Consider the following 18,346-nt stretch of genomic DNA (forward strand, 5'->3'; position numbering starts at 1 on the left):
CTGGATTACTAACAGTTCACCTTTACTTTTAGGGTATGCCCTTCAGGATTAAAAAATTTTAGAGGTTTACCATGATCCCCACTTTCACAGATCCTGAACTACAATTACTTTCCCTACCCACAAATGTTGTCAAAAATATTTCCTGGTGTCTCAGCTGCATCTTCTGGATTTGCAAATGCCTCCAGGACAAGGCAGCCCAAATGCCAAGCTCCTCTCTGGGCTTCCTTCCTCTTACAGATCTCAGTCCAGTAATTTTTTACTACCTCAATAGCTTTCCCATACTTTCAAGCTGATTTTTGGAAAATATTTTGTCCAGTTGGGGAGTTTTCCTCAGAGGGAAACTTGTCTACACTACTCAATCTGCCAAAATTGCAAGTGTAATCCAAAATATGCCAATGTCATTTCCTCATGATGACCTTTAATATCTCATAAAACCCAGCAAGAATTTTCTAGTAAGTCTACTAGAATTTTCTATTCAGAATCAAGTACTGGGACAGTGATTTTATCTAGTCTTATCTAATAACAATTCAAGGACTAAGAAATGCATTCACTTATTCAACAAATATTTATTAAGCATCTGCTACGTTCCAGGCCCTGATCTAGGCTCTAGAGATATAATGGCAAGCAGAGCAGACACCTTCCCTCCTGTCCCTAAGTTTAAAGTCTAGGGAGAGAGTGTGTGTGCAGGAGGAACATATAACACAATTAGTTACCCTGCAATGTGATGAGAGATTGAGAGAAAAATTGATTGAAAACAATCGATTGCAATAGGAGGAGGATGAGGGTGCCAAGTTCAAGAAGAATTACATCAGTTGTGATGCTGTGTCTGCAAGCATCAGAAAATTGGACCCAAATGGGCTTCAATAACGACTGAAGGAATTATCCCTCACAAAATAATAAGCCTAGTGGTAGAGGAACCTCAGACAGAGGTCATCAGAACTCTAGCTGCTCCTCTGCCTCTTCCTTATCATTGTCCTCAGGCTGGCACAAGATGGCAGCTCAGGTTCCATTGGTCCCATGCAGCCATGGAAACATCCAGGGGAAAAACAGGAAAACCCTAGCACATCTCCCCTCATCTCTCCTCATCTTTCATTGCCCTCTCCTATACCAATCACAGGCAAAGGAAATAAAATTATCGCAATGGAATAGACTAGCCCTGATCTGTTTCTAGCTGGGAATGGGGCCATCTTCTCTCGAGTCATGAGTGGGAAAGGCCAATTCCTCAACTGGGGTTCTATTAGGAAGGAAGAAGCATATGGTTGCTGGGTAGTGTTCACCACAGGGGATTGGGACATCACCAAAGACAAACCACCCATTCCACAGTTCTCCTTGAGTCTTTACATGCACATCCTAACATGTCCTTCACAATATCCCCATAAATTAATAGTAATAGCTAACATTATTGGGTGCTCTCATACGCAAACTCATTTAGACCTTATGAGAACTCAGTGAGGTAGGTTCTGTTATGATCCTCATCTGATAGCAGCAAAACTGAATCGCAGAGTGTTTAAAAGTGTTAGAAGGTTACATGATTGGGGGAACCTGGATTTAAACCCAAGTCATCTGATTACAGACCTATAGATTTTACCCTCTATGACAAACTCTCTCTAGCGAGGTAAATGGAGATGATTATTCTAATATTTTAGATGAGGAAACTGACATTCAGAAGGGTGAGGTTTGGTCATCCACTTACTCATTTATAAAACTTTATTGAACTATCCCTTAATACTCCTGGTGCCATGCTAGACGCTGGGGATGCAGTTCTGAACAGACACTACCCTTGACCTTATGATGCTTACAGACTAATGAGATAGCAATTATTGAATGCTTACTGTGAGCAATTTAGCACAAAGGTAAAGGTTGTCGGCTCTGGAATCAGATGCTAAGGTTCAAGTCCCAACTTCATAGCACACTAGCTGTGTGACATTGGGCAAGTCTCTTTTTTGATGACCTCTTCACCCCATTGGTGATGGGGAGATTACCACCCCAGGGTTATGGGGATGGCTGAACACACGCTAGACAGATGAGACCAACAGTAGCTTATTTGTTATCTATCCTCACAGCCTAGGGAAGAGGACACCACCACCATGCAGGACCACACAGAGTCTCACTTGGGAACAGGTGGAACAACTGGGGGTTGAGGGAGTCAGGCTTTGTAACATCAAGAGGGAATGGCACCTCCTGGTTCCTGCAGGAGGTTGTGACTGGCTTGTTTATATAATTCTGTGGTCTGGCGACGAGCTAAAACATGCTATTCAGGGATAAGCAAGAATTGCACCTGGCCCATCGAATAAGAGGAGTTGGCTAGAGAAGTTTATCTATAAGAGCAGAGGGAAGAGGGGAGCTGACCATTAGGCCACTAGGACCCCCCTTGATTTCACCACACATCAAGCAGCACATAACATTGGACCTTAATTTCAAGCTTTATAAAGGTCCCTGTTTCTTAACCTGATTGCACCTTTGTTTCTTCGTCTGTAAGATAAGAATAACAATGCTTAATTCATTGGTTATTTGTGAGTTTTGTAGGAGGCAATGTGAGGTGAGCATTTAAAACAGGGACTGGCACTTGGTGAGTCCAGTTGTTGCCAAGCGCCAAGCATGGGTTGAGCGACTCACAGGAGGTCATATGGCTGGTAAGCAGCGAACACAGATTTAACCACCCACCTCTTGTTTCTAGATGCTGGGAACTTTCTACAACGCTGAACTGAAATCTTGTTCATTGGGAAAATACCAGTTGGTGTATTCCCTTATCTATCTAAATACGCATGCATCCATCCACTTATTTGTTCATTCATTCAACAAACATTTATGGAGCGCCTGCCATGTGTGTGGTCCCGGCACTATGAAGATGGCTTTTATAAGCTCGCAGGAGGCAGACATGAGATAGGGGCTTTACAATGTGATAGATGCTGTGCCACAAGTGGTCAGTGCCAAGGACAAACGAAGGGAAGGACCGCTGGAGGTGGGCTGTGGGTTGTAAAGGCTCTGCAGCCCATCTAAGTATCTCCTGCTCCCTCCCCGATGACCCCTGAGTTGGGGCTGATGACCCCTGAGTTCCACACTGGAGAGCAGTTCTCCACTGGGGTTCCTGGCTGACAAGTGACGGACTTCAAAGAAACCACGATTTTCCCTTTCCGGCTCCTAAACTGTGGCTGCCACTCACTGGTGGTAGATTCCCAGGCTCGTCCCTTTCCCACAGTGAGCCCCAGTTTCTTCATTTGTAGAACAAGGGTGTTGGGCTAAGTGGTCTGGGGAGGGTACCTCCAGCTCTACCCAAAAATATTGTTTTAAACACTGTGTCTCATGAGACCCCCTACCCCACGGAATCACGACTGTACCCGCTGGCCCCCCCCCTTGCCCTCCCCCACCCCCTATACACACTACACCCATCATTCTGGTCTACACCACACACCCCTCTAGGTGGGGACTGGCTTCCTCAGATATTTTCTTCCACAAAGGAAGTGATATGAAACAACAGCAATACTAACAACAAAGCCCTAGCCCCTTTGTCTGTTTTTGGAGGTTTGGCATACTTTGTGCATTTGGGCAGCTTGACTTTTCCTCCACCGGGGCTCTCATTTTCAATGAGACTGTGCCATAGCTTGGCGGCTCTGTTTTTTATTCCAGGCTTGGTGTTCCACAGGATGTCAGAAAGGAGAGCCAACTTTTCAGTTTTCCCCAAATCTGCAAAGATCTGGGAGGGGGGTTTCCAAGGCTGGACGGGAAGATGGAAATCTAGCAGCATCCAATACGTCCCAGGCTGCCCTGACCACAGCCCTGTGGGTAGGCGGCAGGCAGGCAGCCGGGGGAGTACCCAGAGAAGGAGGCAGGGAATTTGCCTCCTCCTCCAACTTGGTGTGTAGGAGATGTGAAGGAGGGATCCCAGTGCCAGGCTCTCTTGATTCTACGTCTGGAGTCTGGCTGGGGTCAGAGTTTCACAGGGGGCAATGCTGTGGGACTCTCCCCTGGCCCGTGTGCTCCCTTTGCCCTAGAGGAACATGAAATTCTTTTTATCAGTGAAAGCACCCATGTTCTGCTTTCACTTATTGGAGGAATACCTCATCAAGAGGAAAATCTGCATGCGCTTAGGCCAATTGCTTTACTTCCAGGAGTCTCAGTTTCCTCTTCTGCAAAATGGAAGGGTTGCATCAGATTATCCAAAAGGTGGCTTCAGGTTATAAATTGCGGGGGGTCGGGCTCATGATGTCTGGAATCAGACAGTTTGACCCGGTTTGCATCCCAGCACCATTTACCAAGAGGGGACCTTGGGCAAGAAGGTTGACCTCCTTTAACTCCAGGGTTGCTTGAAAATTAGATGAGTTAGTGCAGGCAAGAGTGTATGGGCCTAATGTAAAGGGAGCATTCAGTAAATAAGTTATGAGCTCTCAAGAAGATGAAGGTAATGAGCCCACATGCCCGCCTTTCTTCTGCTTGCTCTTTCTGGAGCAGAGACCAGAACGCAAATGCAGTGGAGTGTTCAGCAGCCAAAGGTGGCACTTCACTCCCCAAGACTGGTATTTCCTTCCTGGGCACCCAGGCCAGTATCTGGCTGGCTATCAGAGGACCACAGGCTAGACATTAGGTGGTTGCTGCTGAATGTGAGGCAGAGGGGCAAGAGAGATCAGCTGAACCCCGGCAAGTGCCAGTGGTTGGTGGTAGATAGAAGGCACAAAGAGCATTTTCTAGAGGGGACCATGATTGGGAAAAAGCGTATTATTCTATCTCCAGCTAGACTGGCCTTAGCCTCCTGTCATGTTCCACATCATCCTCTTATGAAGTGGATGGTGATGGTGTGCACGGTGGGACACAAGTACGGTAGGGGAAGGTGGAGGATAGAAGAGAAGGCTAGGAGGGCGCTGGGGACACTTGATCGCCTTAACCATAAATCAGAGACTTCTCTCAGCCACACCTCCCACAGTGGCCCTGGCAGAACAATCCGCCAGGTCAGCCCTGGCCCCAGGGATCCTTCTATGAGCACTACTCTCAGTGGATTCATTTACCTGCCCTGACAATGCCAACATCTGCGTGGCAGAGAGCTGACTTCTTCTCTCGAGGCATTAGGCTCCTTTTTGTGAAGTGACAGAGACTTCTTTTTCCTCCATGATGGCGGAGCATGAACAACTCTACCAAATGAAAGGATGCACAGTGCTGTGAAAGGAGAAAATATTTTCAACTGCACACTGCCAAGCTGGCATAAAGGTAAGGAATCACAAATGAGGCGAAACCCAAAATCGTTGAGTGTAAATTGGGAGAGCCAAAGCTGTCTGGAATTGTGGATATCTGTCAAAATTGGGGGCTCTTGGGGGCACCTGGATGGCTCAGTCAGTTAAGCATCCAACTTCGGCTCAGGTCATTCTCTCGAGGTTTGTGAGTTCAAGCCCCGCATCATTGTTTTCTGCTGTCAGCACAGAGCCCACTTCAGATCCTCTGTACCCTTCTCTCTCTGCCCCGCATCCACCCTCTCTGCCCCTCCCTCCACTCTCTCTCTTGCTCTCACTCTCCCTCTCTCAAAAATAAATGAACGTTTTTAAAAAATTGGGGTATCTTGAGCTTCTATTTTATGGTTTTACAGAAGCAGGGAACAGAACAGGAGGCTTAGGGGTCCCCCAAGGTAGAAAATCTAATAGAAGAGCTCTTTGCATAAAGCTAAGACATCCCTAAAAAGCTTGGTCTTCAGTGGAAATGAATAAGAAATGGACTCTTCAAAGAGGGTAAAGCATTGAAACTAGTCTTTATAAAATCTAAAAATAACTCTGAAAATTCAAAACTATAAGGTGACCTTTGTGGGAGTTTCCAGTTCAGGTTCATACTCAGTGTGACCCAAAAACCTCGAACAGAGATTTTAATTTTAAGTGGTCCTATGTTAAAAGAAACAAATATAAATAATTTCTGAAGGGACTAAACTTAAATCCAACCCTCAAAGAATTCCACAAATAAACCTCCAAGGAAAAGGAGAAACTCGCAGTAAAAGCAAAATGAAATAAAATACACAAGGAAATAAGATATCAAAAGGAAGGATCACTGGAAACCACAAACAAAAGATCCACAAGGACTTCATATTCTGGAGTTAGGAGATGGAAAAGCTAGATTTCACACATGGAAAGAAATAAAAAATGTTATTATAAATATGAACAAGGAATGAGCAGGTTTGAAATAGAACCAAGTAGACTGAGAATTGAAAAAAATACAAGAGCTAAAACTTAAAACCCAAATGAACTGGTTAATGAACAGTTTGGACACTGGGTGGAAAATTTGTAAATTGGAAAATATTTTCAAAAGACAGCCAAATGTGGACACAAAGAGCTAGAAAATATGAAAGAGAGGGAGGTGTTAGGAGACGTGGAAGATATCGTGAAATTTTTAAATATATTTTGAATTAATTTCCAGAAATAGGTAAAGAGAAAATGGAGAAGAGATGTTTTGAAAAATAAATGCTAATAATTTCCAGGGGGCTCACGGGTGGCTCAGTTGGTTGAGGGTCCAATTCTCAATTTCAACTCAGGTCATGATCCCAGGGTCATGGGATTGAGCCCAACATTGGGCTCTGGGCTGAACATGGAGCCTGTTTGAGATTCTCTCTCTCTCTGTTTACCCCTCTCCCCCGCTTTGTGCTCACTCTCCTTCTCTAAAATAAAAATTAGAAAAATAATAATAATAATTTCCCCAAATTATTGAAAGCTTCTAATCCATATATCCAGAAAACCTAATAAATTCCAAGAGTAAACACACACACACACACACACACACACACACCCCTAGACATTAGTAAATATTTTCAAAGCAGCTAGAGAGAAAAAAACAATTCGACTGGTAACTGATCTTTTAACAGAAAAGTAATGAGTTGAGGGAAAATAACCACCAGTATAGAATTCTATACCTAGTGAAATTATCCTTCAAGAATTAGGATACAATAAAACATTTTCTGATAAACAAACACTGAGTTTATCCCCAAAATCTTCACTCAAGGAAATGATAAAGTATGCGCTTCACGTAGGAAGGAAAATAGTCCACACAGAAGATTTAAGATGCAAGAGGTCACGATGGCAAAGTTATTTGTAAAGATGCAGACAAATAGAAAATAATTGCATAAAATACCAATACTATTGACTAACTTACGTAGTGGAAGAAACAAGGTAAAACTAGAATACTAGACAATGATAGCAAATGAATCACAAGAGATTGTTGGAATTATAGGAATCTAAGATCTTCATATTACCCGGTAGAAAGGTAGATAATATCTTCAGCATGTGTTAAAATCTCAATCCGCATTTCAAGATAAATAGGACAGTCACTAAACAAACAGACAAAGAACATATAACTTCCAGGTCGCCTGGGTGGCTCAGTTGGTTAAGCGTCCAACTTCGGCTCTGGTCATGATCTCCCGGTTGGTGAGTTTGAAACCCACGTTGGGCTCTGTGCTGACAGCTTGGAGCCGGGAGCCTGCTTCAGATTCTGTGTCTCCTTCTCTCTCTGCTCCTCCCCCACTCGTGTTCTGTCTCTCTCTCTCTGTCTCAAAAATAAATAAACGTTAAAAAAAATTTTAAAACATACAACTTCTAATAAAGTAAAGGGAAAGAGGAAAAACCCGATACATGAGAAAGAAGGCCAAAAGAAATCAGTGGAAAAGGAGACAAAAAAAGCCAGAAAAGGAAATAGTACATAATGAGATACTAGGAGTAAACTCAAATACATCACACAATAAGGGTAAATAGACAAAACTCAAGTTAAAAGAGAAAAGTTGTCAGATTGGGTTAAAAAGGAAAATGCCAATGATAAACTGTTTGCTACAGCCGTGTTTAAAACAAAGAACAGGGGCATCTGGGTGGCTCAGTGGTTAAGCAACCGATCTTGCCTCAGGTCATGACCTTGTGGTTCATGAGTTCGAGCCCCGTGTCAGGCTCTGTGTTGACCGCTCAGAGCCTGGAGGCTGCTTCAGATTTTGTGTCTCCCTCTCTCTCTGCCCGTCCCCTGCTTATGCTCTGTCTCTCTCTTTCTCAAAAGTAAAATAAACGTTAAAACATTTTTTAAACAAAGAACAGCAGAAGATCGAAAGTCTCAGCATGGAAAAAGATGTGCTGGGCAAATACTAACAAAATAAATCTGGACTTTTATATCAATAAAAAACAAAAAAGAACTTTATGACCAAAAGTATTTTACAATTAAAGAGGTACAGTATATAACGGTAAATAGAAAAATTTACCAATATGAACTTCTAAATTTGTACGCATGTAATAACATATCCTCACAAGATGAAAGCAAAAATTCATATCTACAGTGAAAAAATAGACAAATAGACCTTATAGTGAAAGATTTTTAACATACTTTTTCTAGTATCTGTGGAGAAATAAAATATTTAAAAAATCTGTAATAGCACAATATGCAAATTTTGATCCAATGGGCATATATAGAATATTATACCCAACAATTAAAGAATATAGGAACTGTCAGACACACATAGGAAACATTCATGATAACTTATTTTTAATATTTATTTTTTTGGGGGGGAGGGACAGAGAGAGAGGGAGAGAGAGAATCCCAAACAGGCTCTGCACACAGCAGAGAGCCCCATAAGGAGCTCAAGGTCAAATTGTGAGATCATGACCTGAGCCGAAATCAAGAGTCAGACACTTAACCGACTGAATCACCCAGGCGCCCCTGTGATGACTTTATAGCAAGTTGCAAAATTCACCTCAAAAAGTTCCAAAGAATTGGTATCATACAGGTCATATTCTCTAAATATAATGCAATGGAGTTGAAAACAAATAACCAAAAGATCATTAGAAAAAAACCTCACACATTGAGTTAAAAAAAATTTTTTTTAATGTTTATTCATTTTTAAGAGACAGAGTGTGAATGGGGGAGAGGCAGAAGGAGAGGGGCACACAGAATCCAAAGCAAGCGCTAGGCTCTGAGCCATCAGCACAGAGCCCAATGTAGGGCTCAAACCCATCAACCGTAAGATCATGACCTGAGCCGAAGTCGGACGCTCAACCGACTGAACCACCCAGGTGCCTCCTTTCTTTTTTTTTAAGTTTTTTTTTTAGAATTTTAATTTAAGGATACCATTCTATTCAATAATTCTTAGGTCAATGAAGCACTCACAGCAGAAATGAAAATACTTCTAACTGAACAATAATGAAACTATTATATGTACAAAAGCTTGTAGGACGTTTTACCTACACTGTTGATTTATAATTTCTAGCTCTGTTTCCTTAGAAAAGAAAAAAAAAAGGCTCAAATATACTGTGTCTAACAGACACAAAGAAGTTCAGAAGGATAATCTTAAATAAAGCAGATGGAAAGAATAAAGGTAGAGGCAGAGGTTAATAAAATAGAAAGTAACTGGGCAATGGGAAAAAACAACAAACCCCCAATTTTGTTTTTTTTAAAGATTAATACAATGATAACTCCTTAGCAAGTCTGATCAAGAAAAAAAGAGAGAATATATAATTTCCAATATCAGAAATGAAAATATAGACACCTTTATGAATCTTATAGATGTCAAAAAATAATATATTATGAACAATTTTATTTGAATAAATTAGAAAATTTAGAAGACAAAATTTTAGAAGACAAAAAAGACAATTTATCAACATTGGCAGAAGAAATGGAAACTTTGAATAGTCTAATATCTATTAAAGGAATTTGATTTTTTAAACATCTCCCTAGAACGAAAACTTTAGGAATAAATGGATTTACAAATGAATTCTTCTAAACACTTAAGGAAAAAAGAATACTAATTTCACAAATCTTCCAGAAAACATCAAAATAAGGAACACTTCCTAACACTTTTTGTAAGGCCAGCATCACTTTGATATTACACCCTAGCAAAAATCACAAAAAAATGAAGTCAAAATCATCATCTCCCATGAATATAGCTGCAAAAATCCTTGTCAAAGTGCTAGTCAATAAAATCTGGCAACATATTAAAAAGGATAACATGTTATGATATTTGGGATTTATTCTAGGAATGCAAGTTTGGGTTAACATTAGGAAATCAATTAATATAATTCACAATATTAACAAAAGAAAAAAAAATATGATCATATTGATAGATTCAGAAAACATATTTGACCAAAGTTAACATATTTATGACAAAAACTCATATCAAACTATAAATATAAGGGAACATTATTAAACTTTAAGAGGTATCTAGAAAAAAACTACAAGAAACATCATGCCTAATATTGCTATTGTATAATTGCTTAATATAATTAAAAAAAATTTTTTTAATGTTTTTATTTATTTTTGAGACAAGAAGAGACAGAGCATGAGCAGGGGAGGGGCAGAGAGAGAGGGAGACACAGAATCCGAAGCAGGCTCCAGGCTCTGAGCTGTCAGCACAGAGCCTGACGCGGGGCTCGAACCCACGTACTGTGAGATCACTACCTGAGCCGAAGTCAGACGCCTAACCAACTGAGCCACCCAGGTGCCCCAATTTCTATTTTTTTAATGTTTATTTATTTTTGAGATAGATAGAGGGACAGAATGTGAGTGGGGGAGGGGCAGAGAGAGAGAAGGAGACAGAATCCGAAGCAGGCTCCAGCCTCCGAGCTGTCAGCACAGAGCCTGATGTGGGGCTCGAACCCATGAGCCGTGAGATCATGACCTGAGCTGAAGTTGGATGCTCAACCACTGAGCCACCCAGGTGCCCCAACACAATTTCTATTATTGCTATTAAAATATCAACATAAAATAATGAAAACTTTCTGTCTGAGATTAGGAACAAGACACGGATGGCTCCTATTAGATGCCTTCCACGTTGTACTAGAGGTCCTGCCAAGTGCAATGAGGAAGGAAAAGAAATAAAAGACATATAGATGGGAAAGGAAGAAACAAAACATTTTTTATTCACAAATAACATTAATTTGTGCCTAGAAAATCCAAAAACAATCTACAAACTACTAGAATTAATAAGTGAATTTCACTAGGTCATTGCGTACAAAGTTAATACTAAAAATTTATGTTATTTTTGTATACCAGAAATAAGTAGGATTTAAAAGACAACTTATAATAGTACCAAGAAACATCGAGTACCTAGGAATAAACCTCACAAAATATGTGCAAGTTTCCTATGGTGAAAACTACAAAATATTACTGAGGAAAGATGTTTAAAGAGGACACATTCCTGGGGTGTCTGGCTGGCTCAGTCGCAGAGTGCGTGTCTCTTGATATCAGGGTTGTAAGTTCGAGCCCCACGATGGGTGTAGAGATTACTTAAAATATCTTTTTAAAAATGGATATATTCCTCCTTAAAAGGGGGAGGAATATACCATGTTTACGGATTGAAAGATTTAATATTGTGAAAATGTCGGTTTTCTCAAATTAGTCTATAAATACAATCTAATTCCAATCAAAACCTCTGTGTGTGTGTATTCAGTGAGCATAGACAAGTTAATTCTAAAATCCACATAAAAAGGCTAAAAGATGTAAAATATTTTTAAAAATCTTCAGGAAAACCAAGCTGGAAGATTTTCACCACCAGGTAACAAAACCTGTCATAAAGCTGTCGTGGTTGAAACAACATGTTTCATATACAAACAGAATAATGAAACAGATAGGAATCTATTAAGTGATCCACACATATTCTGTCACCTGATTTATGATAAAGGAGACCATCTAATGTAGTATAAGAATGGATTGTTTTCTCATAAATGGTAGTAGGTTGATTGGCTATTCACATGTAAAAAAAAAATCTATGTGGCAGCAGAATGTATTTGTATTTGTATCTACCAAAATGTATTTGGTAGAAATACAAAAAAAAAAAAAAAAAAAAAAAACAAAAAAAACCCAAAACAAATCCAGAATTAGATGGCAGACTAAATGTGAAGAGCAAAAAAGTTTAAAAATAATGACAAAATAATAGAAGAAAACACTAGAGAATATTTTCATGACCTCGAAACAGGCAATAGTTTCTTTTTTTTTTATTTTCTTTTTTCCTTTTAAAAATTTATATCCAAATTAGTTAGCATATAGTGCAACAATGATTTCAGGAGTAGATTCCTTAATGCCCCTTACCCATTTAGCCCATCCCCCCCCCACACTCCCCCCAGTCACCCTCTGTTTGTTCTCCATATTTATGAGTCTCTTCTGTTTTATTCCCCTCCTTGTTTTTATATTATTTTTGTTTCCCTTCCCTTATGTTCATCTGTTTTGTCTCTTAAAGTCCTCATATGAGTGAAGTCATATGATATTTGTCTTTCTCTGACTAATTTTACTTAGCATAATACCCTCCAGTTCCATCCACGTAGTTGCAATTGGCAAGATTTCATTCTTTTTGATTGCCAAGTAATACTCCATTACATATATATATATATATATATATCAGTATATATACTGGTTATATATATATACCACATCTTCTTTATCCGTTCATCCATCTATGGACATTTGGGCTCTTTCCATACTTTGGCTATTGTTGATAGTGCTGCTATAAACATGGGGGTGCATGTGCCCCTTTGAAACAGCACACCTGTATCCCGTGGATAAATGCCTAGTAGTGCAATTGCTGGGTCGTAGGGTAGTTCTATTTTTAGTTTTTTGAGGAACCTCCATACTGTTTTCCAGAGTGGCTGCACCAGCTTGCATTCCCAGAAACAGGCAACGGTTTCTTAAACAGGACACAAACAGCATTTGCTACAAAAGAAACAGTAATAAATCATGATTTCATGGTGTCAGGTCTTTAAAGTTGGTATGTAAATTCAATATAATTCCAATTCAAATCCCAAAAGTATTTCTTTTTTTTTTAGAATTTAACAAGCCGATTCTCAAATTTATGGAAAGAGCAAAAAAGTCAAGACTAGCCAAGACACTCTGATTTTAAAATCCCCAACAAACCAGATGGTGGACTCACCTTGCCAGATATCAGGATTTATCATAACAATACGATGATTAAGACAATGTGATATTAGCATAGGGACGAAACAGAATAGGGTGCCCAAAAACAAGCCCTCACATATGCAAGAACTTGATTTACCACAGACCAGACATTGCAGGTCTGTGGTACTAGGACGATTGGTTATCCATATGGAAAAAAGTGAAATTAGATCCCCCAACTTACACAATACACAAAAATCAACTCCAGATGGAATAAAGGCTTAAACGTAAAATGAAAAGCCATAAAAGTATTGGAAGATAATATAAGAGACTATCTTTACGACCTCCAAGTAGGGCAAGATTTCTTAAGACACAATGAGTACAAGCCATAAAGACAAAGTCTGATAAATTTAACTACATTAAAATTAAGAATTTTTGTTCATGGAAAGATACCGTAAAGGGAGTAAAAAGACAAACCACAAACTAGCAGAAGGTAATGGCAACAAGTAAAACTAACAAGGTATTGAATCGCTTCCAGAATTTATAAATATGAATCAAGAAGAAAATGACAAATGATTGAAAAATGGGCAAAAAAAAAAAAAAGAACAGGGATGTCATAGACAGAGAAACATAGATAGTATACAACTGTATAACTATAGGAAAAGAGGCTCAACCCCAGCAGTCATCAGGAAACTGCAAGTTAAAATGAGATACAATTATACATTCATGAGACCTAAAATGTCTGACAACACCAAGTGTTGGTAAGGTTATAAAGCCATGAAACCCTCTCCCACTGCTGGTGGGCTTTTAGGTTGATGAAACTATTTGGAAAATGTTTACCCTTATCTAGGGTTGAACATGTGGAAATCCTGTAATTCGAATTCCACTGTGAAATAAAGACATTTCTGCACCTGTTCACCAGGAAACACTTTGAAGAATGTTCTAGGCAGTGGGGGCGCCTGGGTGGCTCAGTCAGTTGAATGTCGGACTCTTCATTTCAGCTCACGTAACAATCCCAGAATGGGACCAAGTGTGGGTGTGAAGCCTGCTTAAGATTCTCTGTCTCTCCTTCTGCGCCGTCACCCTCTTGTGCTCTCTCTCTTGACAGTGGCTTTGGAAGCACAAAAAGTTTTAATCTTGATGATGTTCAGTTTCTCGATTCTTCCTTTTGTTGCCTTTACTTTTAGTGTCATGTCTAGGAAATCATTTTCTAAGGTCATTGCCGAAGTCAGAAAGATCTACACAGGTTTCCCTCCAAGAGTTTTGTTGTTTTAGCTCTTATTTTAGGTGTTTGATCCATTTTGAGTTCATTGCTATAGATGGTCTTGGACAGGAGCACAAGTTCATTCTTTTGTAGGTGGAAATTCATTCTTTAAAAACACATATCACCCGATTAAAAAATGAGCACGCGATTCAAGTAGACATCTCTCCAAAGAAGAGACACACATGGCCAATAAGTCCGTGAGAAGGTGCTCAACGTCATTAGTTACTAAGGGCATGCACATCAAAGTCATAAGGAGATACTATTTCACACCCACCAGGATGGCTGTAATGACAAAGACAGACAATAGCAAGTGCGAGAGGAGATGTAGAGAGAACGATGCACAGCCATTGTTGGTGGTACAATGCCGCGGACCCTTTGGAAGGCAGATTGGCAGTTCCTCAAATGCTTAAACATAGGGTTACCATGTGACCCAGAAACCCCACTCCTATCAAAGAGAATTGAAAACATACGTTCACATAAAAACGTGTGCACACGTGTTCGCAAGAGCATTACTCACAAGAGCCATAAAGAAGAAACGACACACATATTCATCACCACCCGATGGACGGATAAACAAAATGTGATATATCCGTACAATGGAATAGTATTTGCCCACAAAAGAAGTGAACTGATACATGCCACAACATGGATAAGCCTTGAAAACATTATGCTGAGTGAGAAAAGCCAGGCATAAGACGTCACTTAATTGTATGATTCCATTTATGTAAGATACCCAGAATAGAAAAATCTATAGAGACAGAAAGTGGATTAGTGGTTTCTAGGGGATATGGGGAGGGAGGAATGGGGGGGGGGGTGACTGCTAACTGGCACATTGTTAACTTTCAAGTAGAACTAAGTACTCATGTCACTGGCACAGGATTTCTTTGGGGGGTGATAAAAATGTTCTGCCATTAGACAGTGGTGACCTTTGCACAACCATGTAAATATACTAAATTGGCTGTATTGGTAACTCTAAATGGGGAAGCTTTATGGTATGTGAATTGTAACTCAATCATGAAAATATGTATTAGGTGGTAAAACCATTTTCCAAAGTAAAGACTGGTTAACCCCAAATCGAGATGTGATTGCCTCTAGTGTGTATGCTGAGGGGGGGGGCGGTTATTGCAGGAAATGGGGGTGGGCAGTTCTGAAGCATCGGTAATGTTTCCTTTCTTAATTTGGATGATGTGCACACGGTGTTCATTTTTCTGATTGTATAAACTAAACACATATCTCTTGTGCACTCCTATATGTATGGAATATGCCATAATAAATAAAAATAAACTGAGGGAGTTGGATTAGGGGATCCCCCAGAGACCTCCTTGCCCATGTGGTGTCCAGCTCTGTGGGAGTGGACAGAGGATGGGAAGCAGCCCTTAGGCACCGATTCAATGATGCTCCAGCACTGGGGCACCTTGATAGGGACTTTCAAGTGGAAAGGAGGTCTCCCAGGCTGACCCTGAGGGTGGCCTCTGGGGATCCCAGGCTGACCATCTCCTCAAGGCCTCAAGGGGGCGCTCATCTCATTCACTCTTGGCCAGGCACACCGGACACCAGCCGTTATTGGCTCCATCTGGCCTCCCACCCAGAGACCTCACCTTAGTGGGGAGGGACAGGTTCCCGTGAATAAAACATACACATTTCATGGATACACCTAAATACCGCATTGTTAACTTTCAAGCGGAACTAAGTACTCATGTCAGTGTGCCCACATTCTCTTCCCGAAGGGGGACTCTCATCTCCGGCAGGAAGCGGCTCAAGGGCACTCCCGAGTGAGGACAGGGGGACCATCCCTCTCACACCTAGATGGCCTTGCCAGTGAGGCTGGAGTCCTCACTGGGTGTTGACACCATTTCCTGCATGTCTCGTCTCCTCGGGGATAACGTGTCTCGCATTCAACCAACACACACTTATCAAGTGCCATGGGGAGCACTGGGGTGACAACATCAAACAGAACAGCTTACAGTCTAACTGTGGAGGTGGGACATAAAGAGCCAAACACAGTTAAAAATAAAGTTATACATTGTGATAAATGGAACTCATGTTCCATTGGCCAATTTATCCCAGACCCTAGAGGAATATCTGGCACAGGTGTGTCTGATGAAAGTATGAATGACTGGAGACTGAATGAATGAACTTGTCCTGCACGTGAAAGTGCCACCGGTCCAAAGACCAGGGTATTTCCAGGCAGTCCCTGTATTTCCAGGCACTGCCAGGATTGGTCTGGACACATCACCTTTCTCCACTCTTCTGTCATTGGCCAGCCCCTCCTCCATCTGACCTACACAGTCTTTGTTTAGACTTTGCCATCAGGAGGTGGCTCAGTCTTGCTGACATGGGAGCCATTCTGTCTCTGAGGGTAACTGTGCTTATTACCTCCCTGATCTAAGCTCTCCAGGAGCACGTCTTTGAGGCCTCCAGCACCCTCAACACTTACGTGGCTGGCTCAGAGCAGCCCCGGGGTGGTCCGTAGGGAAGTATGATGGTGAGGCGCTGATCTCATCCCATCCGAGGAAATGCTCAGGGATCTGGGAGAGGCACCTTCCTTGATGTAGCAGACATGAGCCTGTTCCAGACTTACAGACAGAAGTGGGGAACCTGGGCCAAAGGCATGAGCTGGCGAGGTTCTTGGAAATGCTCGGAGGTGACCAGAGAGCGGGAAGGTAAGAAGGGAGGAAAGGCAGGGAGGAGATTCTGCAGGCAACTGACCACAGACACTTTTACCACGATGGATGGAAAGAGCCCACTCAGTTCGCTACTACAAAAAGAGATCCTGTGCTCCAGGAATGCAGGAAACCATCTAGTGGGGAGTGGGGAGGACTGGCTGACTTAAGTCTGCCTGTTTCACAGCAGCACAGACTCCTTCTCTGGAAGGTGAGGCAGGTAAGGATGGTCTTTTCTGGGAGCCAACTCTGCCTGTTTCTCTCAGAACCAGGGAGAGTGAAATGAGCAGGCATTTCCCTGTTCTTCCCGTGAGAGTAGCCCAATGGCGAGAGTGGGGCCCTGGGCTTGTGGCCCAGCTCTATCACTGACAAGCCGTGTAAACTTGAACAAGTTCTTCAGCTCTCCAGATGCCTATATCCTCTTCCACTTCAAAATGGGGCTAAAATCGCTTCTCGGCCTTTTGGCTAAGATCAAGTGCAAAATGGGGCTAAAAATGAGCCATAACGCACCGAGGGCTTATCTGAGGCAATCTCTTAACCTAGCACTCAGCATGTACTAAACCTCGCAATCGTCGCATATTATAGTGCTGATTATTATCCTGGTTCAGAGAAGGGAGGGAGGGCTGGAGAACCTGAGGCACACTTCATGGAGCAGGCAGAGTGAGTCTCTTAAGAGTGAAAACTGGATACATGGAAAGGGTGGCAGCAGTGGGGGAGACTGAGGCAGGATATCTAGAGGGGTGGATGGATGTGGCCACTGGTGGTGAGGAGACCTCCAGGCTAGAGCACAAAGGTGGAGCCCTAGAGATGAAGTATCATCAAAGAGGAGCTTGAGGGATAAGGATGGCTAGTTGATGGACCCCCTAGAGGTAAGCCTGGGCCTTGAACCTCCACCTATGCAGCCCTTAGCGCCTCAGCAGGGGCGAGGTCCCCTGCGACTTGGTGAAGGGCTCTTTGAAACTGTCACCTGTCACTTCCTGAGATCTCCCGGTCACTTGCGATGAATCCACAGGCAGCTGCTGTTTTGGAAAGATCATCGTGTGGAGAGTAAGTAAGGGAGACTCAAGTTCTCGTCCTGGCTCTGCTTCTAACCAGACGAGTGAGACACCATGGTGGTCCCTCCCTTCTCGAGACCCACAATCCTTATCTGTGAGATGAGGGAAGGGGAAATGCCTCATCTTTAAAGTTCCTGCTACTTGGTGAGCTCTGCAAAAAAACAAAACAAAACAAAACAAAACAAAAACCAAAACAAAACAAAACAAAAAACCCACCCAGCTCTAACTTTGCTGCTGCCGTTTCAAGGATTTGGGGGGACAAACCTCCAGATACTTTGAGTTTGCGGAGAGGTTTCTGTGAGCTGATCCTTGCAATCTTGCTTATTTCTAAATTTGAAAATTACCAAAGCAACTGTTGTCTCTGGTTCTGAATTTCAAGGCTAATATTTAAAAAAAAACATTTTTTGGGGGCGCCTGGGTGGCGCAGTCGGTTGAGCATCCGACTTCAGCCAGGTCACGATCTCGTGGTCCGTGAGTTCGAGCCCCGCGTCGGGCTCTGGGCTGATGGCTCAGAGCCTGGAGCCTGTTTCCGATTCTGTGTCTCCCTC

The sequence above is a fragment of the Herpailurus yagouaroundi genome, unplaced genomic scaffold (assembly GCF_014898765.1).
Source record: "Herpailurus yagouaroundi ecotype Mexico unplaced genomic scaffold, PumYag 184, whole genome shotgun sequence".
Classification (NCBI taxonomy): Eukaryota; Metazoa; Chordata; class Mammalia; order Carnivora; family Felidae; genus Herpailurus; species Herpailurus yagouaroundi.